The sequence below is a fragment of the Chanos chanos genome, chromosome 1 (assembly GCF_902362185.1).
Source record: "Chanos chanos chromosome 1, fChaCha1.1, whole genome shotgun sequence".
Lineage (NCBI taxonomy): Eukaryota > Metazoa > Chordata > Actinopteri > Gonorynchiformes > Chanidae > Chanos > Chanos chanos.
This window is the reverse complement of record NC_044495.1, coordinates 16521903-16534947: the sequence shown is the minus strand read 5'-3', so window position 1 is coordinate 16534947 and position 13045 is coordinate 16521903.

Below are 13045 nucleotides of genomic sequence, written 5' to 3'. Positions count from 1 at the left end.
TATTGGGGAAGTGTATGAACGCCCGGGGTACTACAGGCAATTTACAACTCGTTCTTGATCTGACAGGCAATTCAGGAGAGGAAGAAGTCATGTTAGAGAAAAAAGGGAGGGTGCAAAAAGTGTGTCAGGCATCATCAGAAGGCACCCGGGTGTTTCTGAAATCAAACGTGAAATCCTCTCCTGAACTGTGCTACTTTCTTAAAGGGATGGAGTCTGTCGTTCGACATCTCCACTCGAGACCACAGCAAGATACGCAAGACCTTGATTCACACATGCCATCAAGGAGCCTTGACACAGTGGAGACATCTCTCCACCAATCAGATGGTGCTTAAAGTGTCTCTCTACCAATCATACTCAGTTTAAATGTCATGGCTGTAATTCTTATGCAGGAGTTGAGGGAGAAAGCAGCTTACAACAGATGGACAGAATGCATTTTCTCACATTATCACTCTCTTTGATGTCACCAGGGAGATATAAAAATGTCGGACTCCTGCGCTCTTATACTCCTCCTAACAAAAGTCATCTTAGTAAAAGACTTTGAAATTATGGTTCTATTGTAGGTTTCATGTGGAGATGTCGGTGTTCAGACTTTACTGTCATTCCATCCGAGCTGACATCATAATTCATCTCATACCGAACGCACATAAAACCACAGCCAGCAATCTTCATGTCGTGCATCACTGCAAAAAGTAAATCAAAATTCACATACTCTGTGCTACAGAAGAGAAACAAGGAGCAGTGAAGATGAGTAGGCCAGTCTGCTGGCTGAGATGTTTCTCATTGGCACTGAAGAGCGTACTTAGTATTTTTCATTGCCTTTCAAAGTAAAGTGGTTCGCTAGACCAGTGTGAGTCACAGGTCAAAGTTCTCACGTGGATGGCTTTCCAGTGAGATGTGTTTGCGAGTCATTACAGAAAGGGGGCTATGTTTTTGCACGCTCTTTTTTCAGGGGCAAGAGGTACCACTCTGTGTATGTACTGTGAATGTGTAATTATTATTATTTTTTTTTAAAGACAAAACGTACAATAGCAATCCCCTACACAGTAGATTTGAGCTTGTATAATTAGCAGTTCAAAACAAGTACCACTTAAATCAACTAATTAGCCTATGAGCTAGTTGAGTGTTTACTGCTCCAAGCTGCACGTACTTTCAGTGTGCTGCTTAAATCTAGGAGATTAATGAGAAAGTGCTAATAAAATTAATGTAGCATCACAGGGCAGTAACAGAGCAATACACGTTTTACTTTAATATGCATTTAGTTTACAGATGTGTGAAGCCTTGGAAATGGTGACTACTGGGCTTTTTTTTTTTTTTTACATGTATTTCTAAATGTTTGGGAATGATGGTCCAATCACATGGCTTATTTCCTCTTATACATCGGTTATGCTAATACTATTCGCTAAACAGTCGATGTAATATTTACTAATCTTTGGGAAAATCAAACCCATGCTGTCTCTGAACCTGTCAACTTGTGAGTATCAACAAGAACCAGATCGACTGACAGAAATGTGTACAGATATTTTGTACTGCTGTAGGACTAGATGTAGGCCCATCAGACTTGTTGTGGGTTGGAGCCATCGGAATCAATTTATTAACAGATCTGATTTCAATGCAGCTGGCAGAGTCTGTGGTCAATGAAGGACACATTAGCAAGCCAGTCAAAAGTCAGGGAACACAGGTCTAGCTTTGATGCTCTGTTGGTTCTATGAGTGGAACGTGATAGAAATGTATTGCCTGTGTCTTTTCTAAACACAAACAACTTCTACAATGAGCAGTCAAAGGACTCTCCTTCAATTCTTCCTTTTCCGTTTGCCTTCCTGTTTCACTTCATCCTCATCTGCAAATTATTTTTCGTTCAATATTTTTAGCACCTTAGTTCAATGCAAGAAATATCACAATCAAAGCACATGCCTAATGCCTGCTGAGTTTTCGAATGATTCTGTTTACATCTATTCACTTCAAAGAGACAATCTGTGAGTTAGATGACAGGCAAAGCACATAGCATTTAGAATTCCCTGGATCAATCTGACAGTGTAGAGTTGACACATTTCAAAGAAACAAACCACAGCTACGTTCAAAGACAAAGCACACTGCTACTGGCTTTCTACGAGTTAGGGAAGGGTGCCCTACTTTTCCATGGTAAAATAACCTCAAGATCAACACACTTGTAAAAACTCAAAACACTCTTTGTTACCTACAATTTAAAGAGTGGTTAGTATTTTTGATTACATATTTGCCTAATTTTGGCACACAGTTGGCTTCAGTATGGTCGCGTGCTAACCCTCACACTGCTTTCCAAATGTAGCTCTCCAATGGCCGTGTTTCTAGCATGGTGGAAAGACAAATCGAACAGCAGACAAATGTGAAATGCATATTCTGTGTATTGTGTGACAGCGACAGGGAGTTGTGGCTCTTTGTCCAGAGATGCTGAATAATAACAGCCCCATTAGGGAACACCTGCCATGGTGCTGCCAGCTCACTGAGCACAACTGGTTTGTTTTCTGAAAAGGTCCTGTGAAATTAATAGGGGGAAGAAAACAAGCAGCATAATCTGAAACACCTGTGTGTGTGTGTGTGTGTGTGTGTGTGTGTGTGTGTGTGTGTGTGTGTGTGTGTGTGTGTGTGTGTGTGTGTTGACACATCAGAGTACAGTACCCCAAGTGGCAATACAATCATAACCACAATCAACAAACCTGCAGCTGAAGCACAACCAGTTGTAGAATCCCTTACACTCATGTACTGTGCTCTAGTTTTACCAGTACCAGAGTGTGGCAGACTCAATGTCTGTAATGCGGCACTCTATAGGCAGCCAGAAAACGCAAGCCATCACCAACATTTAAGAGTTGTATTCATTCATTCATGGATTCATTCAGTTGGCTCTCAGGGAGCAAGGCTTGGAACTTTTTTTAGGAAAGTGAAATCAAATAAACACAAAACAGAGATCAAAATTTTAAAAAAATCCAGAGCAAAATTTCAAGCAATGAAAACAACAATTTCACAAGCACAATTTGTATGATATTGGATATGCTGACCTGACAATAGTAAAGTCTATATAGATTATACACTGTGATTTGCAGGGTGATGTACATCAACATAGGCTTTAGCTAATGCACTGACATAGTGCAGAATTCTAGCAGCACTGTGCTGCCACAAACCTAAAAAAAAAAAAAAAAATCATCATAATATCATCATAAATCAATCATAAACAAATGATTTGTTAGAGTGTTGCTCCCTAAATTGGCCGTAACATAATAATTGTTAAAATCTATCATTGCAAAACCAGCATCTCAAAAAAATTCTCACAATTGTTTTTTTTTGTTGGCTTGTTTTTGTTTTTTTTAATAAAACATGTGTTCATTCCAAATGAGAGATACTGTGAACCCCTCACTTCACCACAGATGTGCTTCAATCCTCCAAGCCAGGAATAAAATAAATTAACCTACTTTTCCAGATGGCTCTCTTTGTGGATATTTCATGTTTAAGAAGGCAGTTACCAAAACGTCACTTGAACATGATGCAAGCTAACACATAGTCTAAGTTAAATTCAGTTCTTGACCTACCAAATGAAACAACTTTTATTCATCAAACAGCTAGTCAGACATCTCAGATTCAGTAGTGTCTAATCAAAACCATTTTACAGAGTACTGTACATAAATATTGGACAGATATGACTCTGTTAAAATAAAAACTTTTTTTTAGTAGAGCTGGACAGCCTGAGAAGAGCCATACTTGGCTGGTGAGTCATGTGATTCTGGTGCCTGTCATGGAGCTTCTCTCTCAGTGTCTGAACAGTCATCATCCAGCATGTAGAAAGATGACTGTATCTGATACTGCTGACCTCTGTTTGCTCGGGGACAGAAGTCTGTAGCCAGTCCACCAAAGCATTATCTAACCAATCAGAACAATTCTGCTCGGGTCAATATATAACACCGGTCGAGTCAGGAGTGCTTCCGCTCCTTCAGCCTTAAGAACAAGGATGAGAATCACAATGTGTTTTATACAAATCTTAAATATGAGTCTTATATCCACCTGACATTTGTGTTTCCCCTCTGCAGCAATGCAGGATGTGTCTGATATCCTGAATCCCAGACCTCACAGACTGATAACTATTATTATTGTAAAAGAGTTGATATATTATGATATACGGTGTCACTCAGCCCCCCCCCCCCCTTTGGTGGGGGGGGGGGGGCTTCTGGAAGATTCAGAGAGTTGGAATCTAAACCATTAGTGTCAGACAAGGATGAAAATGTCTGCAGATTGATGGGCAATGTTGGTGAGTTGTTACAGAGGAGGAGTGCTGTGTAAGCAAACAGGCCCCACTCCTCAGCAGGCTGAGAGGACGTCTTACAGCAGCATCTGAATGCCACATACTCTGTTTATTCTGAGAGGGGTGATTCATCAAAACCAGACAAACATCTTACCCACTGAGAACGCAAACGCAACTTGGCAAAATGATTCAAGTTCTGCGGCTGAGAGCACTTGAACTCCGTGTACTAAAATACAGTAGAAAATTAGCATGAATAGTAACAAAAGGCCCTTTATAATGAGGCAACAGATAATTGAAAATACAATGTTGTTATATTCTAATGCAAATAGCTTACTAAGTGACGTGTAATGCTGTGTTTGCTGAGTTCCAACACAGAAAGTGTGGAAAAGTATGTATACTCTGTATACTTCTATTGAAGGTTATATTAAAATGAAGGGGGGGGGGGGGGTTCCCTCTTGGAATCTCTCAACTCAAATATTTGCAAAACTCAATTAACAGAAAGCGAGAGGGAGAGAGAGAGATGCTCAGACTTGCCACAAGGTCAGAGGGAAACAGGCATTAATAATTGTTCCCCACCTCTCAGCTCAACTAAAGTGACTGATGCACTTTGACATGTTAGAGCGATAGAGCCAGTCAGCCTTTGGGAAGTTCAATTAGAGTGAAAGTTTAATGCAGCAAAGAACTTTGCAGACCCTGACACAAGATTCTAATCAGACCCAGATTGATTTAACCATGAGAGGACACCTACAGCAAAGCTCTCAGGAGCCATGGGGTGCACATTGACCTCTCTCCTTCTCTCTCTGTCTGTCTGTCTGCCTATCTGTCTGTCTTTCTGTCTGTTGGTCTGTCTGTCTGTCTGTCTGTCTGTCTCTCTCTCTCTCCCTCTCTCTCTCTCTCAAATTACAGAGCTGTTGTGCTTTATTCCAGGAAGAAAATGGATTTGAAGCAGTGCAGTTGCTGACAGCGTCATACTATTTCAAGTATGCGAGGGTTCCATTTAGTCCCAAACTCATGGCATTGATGGCCTCTCTCCAGCCCCATCTGGTCCTTCCCATGCCTGATTTACACAGAATTACACTGCCTCAGACCTGATTGGTTTCCCTGTGTCCACAGCAATTAAACACAGCACTTCATGCTTATAGTAAGGCAATGTTATGAAACAAAAGGAAGCAATAAGATTCCCGTTTTTAAAGCCAAATTTGATTTAAAAAAAAAAAAAAAAAAACCTGTTAAGCTTTAGGAAAACTATGATAAAAAAGTGTCACTAATTAGTTTGGATGTTCCAGCTAATCATTTCAGAGGCTGAGTACATGCTATAACCACCAGAATCTCCCCTAAAATGTGAAAGAACAGTCTTGTTTGTGATGCTTTATGATTCTTCATGATTTGACAATATACACAGCATTCATTTTTGCTTGTTTTCCTTTACTGTTTAGCGTCTAAATTCATGGATGACTCATTTTTTAAAAATTGTCAAATAAAACCAAACCTTTATGTTAAGACCTAAAACCAACTTGCTAAGCAAAGGGTAAGTTGCCAAATGAGCTCTCACGCAGTCAGAGTGAGAATGAGGCAATAAGATTGAGCTAAGCAGGATGAGCATGAGATCCAGTTCAAACAGTTTTCATATAGTGCTGCTGTTCTCCTGTCGTTTGCCAGAGAGACACGCAGGGAGGAGAACATGATCAAAGCCATACAGGTGTAGTACAGGAAGAGGAAGTGACAGAGGTGCTACCATCTCTGATCATCTGACAGCACAGATTTCAACACCAGAGTCCTGTGTGTATGTGTGTGTGTGTGTGTGTGTGTGTGTGCATGTGAGAGAGAGAGAGAGAGAGAGAGAGAGAGAGGGAGAGAGAAACAGGGATGTTGATTCCTTTCCAAATGGGAAACAGACCGCTTAAGAAGATCTTTTCACTGACATTTGATTTATCTATCTATCTATCTATCTATCTATCTATCTATCTATCTATCTATCTATCTATCTATCTATCTATCTATCTATCTGTCTGTCTGTCTATCTATCTATCTGTCTAGCTATCTGTCTATCTATCTACATATCTAGCTATCCTATCGATCTTGACCTTAGCTACTGAAGGTAATTCTCTCTCATGCCAGAGGTGTTAGTAGATGGAAGACTGCTCTTAAGTATTCTGACAGAGTCACAGAGGTACAGAGTGCCAGTCGAAAATGATGTGTCTGTGCAGGACCTGGCCTTCATCAGACAGAAAACAGTCCTGAAAGAGTTATGCACTCTATAACTGCACTGAGTCTTACTGGTCTTCACTGAAAGGCGTGCACATGAAGCTACACACAACAACACTAGCCCTTAACTGTGGTGGTTGCCATAGGAACAGGAGGCCTAAAGACTGCAGAACATGCCTAATATTGAATCATGGCTCTTTTGTGCATATGATTATTCATACAGGCCTTCCAATACACCAGTATTGCAGACAAACTTAAATAATTAAAAAAGCTCTATGTACAGTCTCTAGTTTTTAGCAAGAAGAGGCACGCTTCTGAGCAAGTGTGTTAATTACTCAATGACAGTATATAGTTTTATAGGAGTGAGTGCTTCTAAAAGGATACAAATCCATCACTCACAGCCACGGTGAATATTAATGAGTCGCAAGGTGCTGATAAATTATCAGGCAGAGTCTCAGAGAGACAGAAAAAATGGAGACATGGGGAAACAGTGCAGGTTAATTTAAGACTATTACATCTACTAATTTGTTTTAAATGAACCTCACTGGTGCGTACATCCCCCTTCTCACTGGTGCGTACATCCAGTATCCAATTAGTGTGCTGCAACATCAAGATGGAATATTTCCTGACACATTTGCAAAAGCTGACAGCTGAGCATTTCTCAGAAACTGTCAAAGAAATCCTTCACTTTTATTCTCCCTTTTGAGATTGAGATTTGAGATTTTTTTTTTTTTTTTTTGAGGTGAAATATCAGCCGTCCCCGAACATCTCTTAGTAGTGAGAGAGATTTCTGAAAGGCAGAGAGAGAGAGAGAGAGAGAGAGAGAGCGTATGTTAGATGCTAGGAGAGAAAGACACAGTCAACTTAAAAGCATTAGAAGCTGTAAGTGTGAATTAGATGAGGCCCTGTGACTTACAAAATAGAGACGAACCCTCAGTGACTGCAAAAAAGCAATAACGAATTTAAATATATCACTGAGAAACCACTCTTCACATCTGTGGTAATGCAAATCACATCAAATCAGCCACTGCAGAATCGCTATTAGGTATGTTAGACTGAGGGAATATGCCTGCCTTCAGCTCTTTAGCATACAGAGACACTCTTTATCTTAACAAACCAGCCTAAAGACAAGTGGAGAGATATCAGGCTGTATTTAACACTGAAGCTTTTCTTTTTTTAATCATTCTCACACAGACGACTATCTCTCAGAAAATACAACACAGACCCTTACCTGGGGGGGTCCATGTATATATTCTCTTTCTCTCTCAAGTGAAGATTATAGAGTGGGATGGGCATAAGTGAGAGCACAGTGTGCAAAACCTGGCACCTGCCTAGGAACAAATAAAGGAGGGCAGGGAGGAGCTATGAATGGTGCCATGCAAAGGAAAAAGAATAGCAGCGGACAGGGAGAACAGAGGAAAACATATAGGTGGTTTACCCATTAGGAATTCCCACCACACACACATACACACACACACACACACACACACACACACACACACACACACACACACACACAAAGCTGCTGTTTAGGTTCAGAAGACAGCACTTTTCAGTCAAGTTGATTTCTGTCTTACAGTGGATTAAAGGATTAGAAAATGGTCTGGGAGAAGAAATAAAGAGATATGTATCAGTTCTGGCACTGGGATGCTATAACTGAAATTACGTATGATTGTAAACATCAGTTCCTTGACGGTTTGAGTGCGATTCTTGACAAGTGATGTGTTTTTTTTGTTTGTTTTTTTGTTTTTAGTTTTTTAGGGATGAATTCATACACCACAGAAATGTCATGGAATTGAAGAGAGTGAATGTGTAATGTGACATGAGGACATTAAACATTTACACATTTGTGGTCCAGAACAAGCTTTACAATGTTTTACAACCAGAATCTTAAGCAGATCTGACATTCAGTTTGAGCCATATAAAGTTCACAAGTTCAAGTCCTTGAAATATATCCACTTTTTTTTTTTCTCCAAGACAATGAACAGCTTTAAAACAGCTTAAAAAGCTCAGAGACCTTCATCATCACTCGACTTAATAATATTGGAAATTAGGAACTGAATATAATCTTTACATTGACCCCTTCAGTATACGTTTTTAATCAGATTTCAAAATGTTTTGTTTTGCAGACTTTTTATTTATAGATGGTTACTCTCAGACACTCATAGAGGATAAACCACATTAACATTTACATTAAAGCACAGCAAATGTATTACATATATAAACTTATGTGTATCTCCTGACATATACAAATGGATGCTGTGTATTCTAGCATGACGTAACTTCTTTTGAAAAGCTTAATTTTGCTGACTGGGAGCTCAACATCATTAACAGTGGTGTTGATTAATGGATAAAAGCTGAGCAGAAGCCACCTGTGAGGAAGACAATAAAGCGGATAATTTGTCAGACTCCTCAGAGCCACCTCATCCTCCACAGCTTGGAGAGCATTAAGGAGAAACCAAAGCATGCTGTTAATTTCCCCAAACATACCCACATACTCTGGCCCTCTCTCACTATAAATATCCTGACTTTTTAATCATCAGGAGCTGATGGGAGCGAGAGCCCCAACTGGAAGGGAGGGAGGGATGGAAGAGGAAAAAGAGGACATCAATTAATTTGTTTTGTCAAAAAGTGCAAAGCTTCTGAGTGTTTCTGTGTGTTCTGAGTCCACACATGTGATCAATCACAGAGACAGTAATTGTGCTGGTTGCTCTCCCTGAGCAGTGATTGAAATATGGTGGATAAGCCACGCACCCCCCCCCCCCCCCCCCCCCCATCAGGGCCCGACTACACAGGTCAAGCCATTGCACAGGGAGCAAGTGTTCGTTTAATTTAAAACACTTTACTGAGACACATGTCTACTGAGGACATTTAAATATTAGTGTCTGAACTAAATAGGCTCTCATTTATGCTGAACAAACTGTATATGCTTTAATTTATGTGGCTCTACTGTGTTGGTGTATTATGAATACAAAATAATGTCTTTGCATCACTTGAAAAAATACGCTTTCCAGTGTTGAAGAAACGCAGGCAAATGTTAGATAACTGGAGTATCAGTTTTGGCCCAGCCTAAAACAAAAAAAGCGGCTATAAATGTCCAGATGGGCCATTCTGTCTGTGGCCTCGCTTTCTTTGGTGTGGAATGAGGGAAAAGTGTGGTCTCAGCATAAGCATGTCCACTGAGGATCAAGCTGTGCGTCTGCTAAATGCTGTTTGGACTGTCTCTAATGAAATTCCTGCCATATGTCTGGATGTAAGGAGAGAGAAACTAGAGACCAAGGTGTGATTCATATAAGAGAGTTTGAGTATTCCCTTCATGGTTAATTACCTCTGACTCCTGGACTACTTTCACTCTTTTGCTCCCACTAAATCACCATTGTGCTCAACGCTGGAGACGATATTACTAATGACAGAAGAAGGTTACACTATTCCTCTTCGGGCAGTACCTTTCAAGAAACTCTGCTTTCGTGGAAAGCTAAGAATGCCAAAGGGCAAAAGCTACAGCAGATATGAACCACTGGGCACCATCTGGTATTCATGTGCTTCTGTTTCACCGTTGGAAAAATATAGGAGAATAAGTCCTCTATGAGAAAACCCAAAAGAGGTTCAAGGATTAAGAACTGAATGAATAGTTGGGAATTATTGTTAGCTTCAGCAGAAGGAACAAAAGCAAAAGACCACATTTCTCACAACTGGGTGTTAGCTTCACAGTGCCTGTCTGAATTTGACTAAAGTCGAGACTCCATGGAATTCATGAAGTACTACTCGAGAGGAGTAAAAGAAACTTTTTCTCTCCAGCAAAATTTTTCTCTCAGCATTTGAGTTGATTCAGCAATTTGGCACAAAAGGCTTTTTAAAATGCCTCAAAGAGTTGACAGCAAAAAAAGCAGCAAGCTTAAACTTTGCCATGTTTCTGCTCTGGAAGTTTTCAGGGGCTATATTGGTTATACATCCTTAAAAAATATTTCAAGAGGGCTACAAAGGGCACAGGGTTTTTGTCTCTCAGAATAAAAAGGAATTCATTTCATTTCACCTCTCTCATATTTGGAACCTAAAAAGCTTCGACCAGCTTAGACACTGCATTTCTCTAATAATCTGCATAAACACTAAAATGGTGAAAGAAGGATGTCACCCACTGTATTAAACACTACTAGTTGACATTGTTAGGGAGCTTAAATGGCTTCTTATCAACCTACAGCTCCCCACACACCTTTCTCCCTGTATCTGCTGCCTCCAGGTTGATGTGATCTCCTCATCTGCCTCCTCTATGTAGATGTGACAGATTATAGATCCTGTAACCTGGATCCTGTAATCCCAAGTGACTCTCTTTGCCACTTCAAGGTCAGTTGTAATGGAACTGACCACTCATTTGTCTCTCAAACACAGCCTCCATGTTTTAGCTATTATTTCCCTCTCCCAACACCTTCTGTTTCACAGCACACCAAATTGAGAGGACTCACCTTCATTCTGAGCTTCATCTGCTTTGACCTGAAAGCTCTAGTGCTCCAGCACAAAGAAACAGGCCACAGCCCCTAAGGATTGGTGAAATTCTCCTAAAACACTGAGTGAAGAATGAACACACATACATATACATGCAGGCCTGCGCACACACACACTTATACACACACAGAGAGAGAGAGAGAGAGAGAGAGAGAGAGAGAGGGAGAAAGAGAGAGAGAGAGTGATAAAGGCACCACTTTGAGCATATGGCATGTAGGACAAAACCCCCCTCTTATCCTCCGTCATTGTAAGTTTAACTGGAGTTGGAGTTTCTATAATACACCATGAAATGTGGCAGCAACAATATGGACCTGCCTGAGCAAAAAAGGAGAGAAATTAATATTATGTAAATGACTTTGGGTCCCAAGTGGAATAGAATTTCATTAATTTTGGTGCTTTGACATAATTGCGAGCCCTAACTGTATGGTGGCTGCACTTATGCATACCTGTGGTGAATATGACATTTATTGAATTTCACCTTTGTGGTGGAGGAAGATGAGAAGGGGTAGTGTTTTCCTGTCAAGTGAAGAAACAGAGACAAAAATAGTCAGTAGCGGAGACCTACAGCACACAGACACCCTGTGAGGTGACATCACCTGAGCAGGCGGGCAAAAGAACTGTACAGAGGACTTTGAGCAATTTTAATTAGAATTCCTTCACTGATGAAGAGAAAGAGAGTTGCTGTGAGTTGCTGCAATGGAGTGAGAACAAAAGTTGCTATGGTTACAAAAGTATTTGGCAGCAAAATAATGCAATCTTTATGTTTATTTATTTTATGAACAATTCTCACACTGAAATAATTAAAACACAATTTAAACATTTGACATTACAAAGACTGAATTGAATAAAATGAAGATTAGTCAAATATGACCAGATAAGTGTGGAGTTTTGTCTAACAAGTTTATCTAATTATGCACAAATTTCTCTCTTTTCCACTACATTATCCATCTGTTTAACCGGTAGTGCATATAAGTGCATAAATGAACCAAGCACTCACTCTCTTTTGTCCATTCTGAAAACTACTGTCTCACTGTGTCCCACATCAAAAGTCATCATCAGCCTTGTGCATAAAGGTGCATCCTCTCACCTATTAAAGCCAGGCAGGACAGGACAATGACAACATAGCACCATAGCCACAGCTGTTGAAAATACATAACAAAATTAAGTGACTGAGGGAACCGATGAAGTGAGTGCACAAATACAAATGACTATAGACAGTCATTTCATTTTATTGATCTAAATAGATGTGGAGAGGTAAAGGAAATCTGCAGCCAAAGCATTCAAATATCAAATATTCAAGATGATATGATCATGTTTCTCCACCGACACGGGGATATGAAATACAGTCCCCCCAAAACATGACTTCAATTATAGATAAAACCATTAGAAATATTGATCAAATTAAAAGTCCTTAGAGAATCATTTAAACCATTTATTGCAGAATGTGCAATAGCTGGAAGCTGTGAAGTAAAAGAGGAACCTGTTCTTCATCTTCATAAGCATGATGATGCATTGAATGTGCCTGTAGTTAAACCTCTCACTCACATAAAGGATAATGGAAATAATGGAATTAGAAGACAAATGTCACTATGTGATAATGAAGAAACTGTCTGTTCAATGTTCAACATTTACGCCGAAGTCATGCTACAGTCATAGATCAAAGATAAGAAAATTGCTTAGAAACTTCCAGAATAGTCTCCAAAGTGTGACGGATTTTGCTGGAAGGAAAGAGAAGCTCTTCACAGTCAGAAGACCAAGAGAGCATATCATATTTAGCTAGCGGCACCATTAGTGGCTCTCAACCCCCAACATCCTCAAAAACTCCAGTAACCTCAAGATATGTCTACTTTCCAATATAGTTACCCCTCCCTCATCCTCCCACCCCTCCTTCAACTTTATCTACCATCACCATCAGGCTCCAAATCTCCTCCGAACAAAACGCAACCAATTTATCTACTCTACCATTACCATCAAACTCCAAACCCCCTCCAAACACAATGCAACCAATTTATCTACTCTACCATCACCACCTCCAAACCCCCTCCAAACGCAACACAACCAATTTATCTGCTC